Source organism: Lucilia cuprina, chromosome 2 (assembly GCF_022045245.1).
Source record: "Lucilia cuprina isolate Lc7/37 chromosome 2, ASM2204524v1, whole genome shotgun sequence".
Classification (NCBI taxonomy): Eukaryota; Metazoa; Arthropoda; class Insecta; order Diptera; family Calliphoridae; genus Lucilia; species Lucilia cuprina.
In genome coordinates, this window is record NC_060950.1 from 66,123,872 (window position 1) to 66,125,240 (window position 1,369).

Genomic DNA, 1,369 nt, shown 5'->3' on the forward strand with positions numbered 1-1,369 from the left:
ATACCAAAAAGAAAGTAGAATAATATTCCTTTTAAATAATTCAATTAATGTCACTTTAACACACACACACACCCTCAGAAAAAACAATAAAGAAATGAAAAAGAATATATTTTTTTAAAGGAAAATGTACTAAATAATAACCGACGACCGCCCCCCGCCCCCTCTAAAAGGTTAATACACTTTTATGAGGTTTAAAGGTCAAATGTTTATTTTGCGTTCTTTTATTAATTTATACATTTTTATAGCAAAATCTTAATTTAATTATTTTATGTTAATTCAATTAGTTTTGTTTTTGGTTTTTGTTAAGCAAATCTTTTTTTAAAGTTGTTCCTTTAATATTTTTGGCTTTTGTTGTGTTGTTGTTGTTTTACAGTGACCTTAAAAAAGTCGTCAACGTTTGAGCAACAATACACAGCCACACTTTACTATTAACAACAACAACAAAAACTGTCAACAACACTTACACTAACAGCATAGTTGTAAATAGTACTGTTGTAACAAAAGAGTCACGCAAAAAATAAAATGGCAAAAAATGTTGAAAAAAAAAACAACAACAAAACTTAAACGACACACTAATAAATAAATATGAATTTTATATGTATAGAAGAAAATATAACAGGAAGTTTTAGAAACAGGATCTCATACTCTCTCCCTTCAAATTCTTCTTCTCTTTCTGTATTACACTTTATTCTTTATTAAAAAAAAAATCGTTGGGTATGTATCAGGGATGGAAAGTTTGGTACAATTGTACCTTTTTTACAAACTTTTCTAATCTATTGTGAAGTGTATATTCCAGTACAAAGTCTAGTCTATAGTTTACTCTACAGTCTACTCTATAGTCTAGTTTATTGCCTGGTATATTGTGTAGTCTATAATCTAGTCTATAGTCAAGTTAATAGTTTAGCCTATAGTCTATACTCTAGTCTATAATTTAGTGTACAGTCTAGTCTATAGTATAGTTATAGTCGAGTCTAGTAAACAGTCTAATCTATAGTATAGTCTATAGTCTACAGTCTAGTTATTAATCTAGTCTACTATATAGACTCTTTTAGAAACTATTTAACGTCCAGTGTATAATCTAGTCTAGTCTATAGTCTAGTCTATAATCTAGTCTATACTCTAGTCTATTGTCTAATCTATAGTCTAGTCTATACGCTAGTCTATAGTCCAGTCTACAGTCTAGTCTATAGTCTAGTCTATAGTCTGTCAATAGTCTAGTCTATAGTCTAGTCTATAGTCTAGTCTATAGTCTAGTCTAGTATATAGCCTAGTCTATAGTCTAGTCTATAGTCTAGTCTATAGTCTAGTCTATAGTCTAGTCTATAGTCTAGTCTATAGTCTAGTCCATAGTCTAGTCTATAGTCTAGTC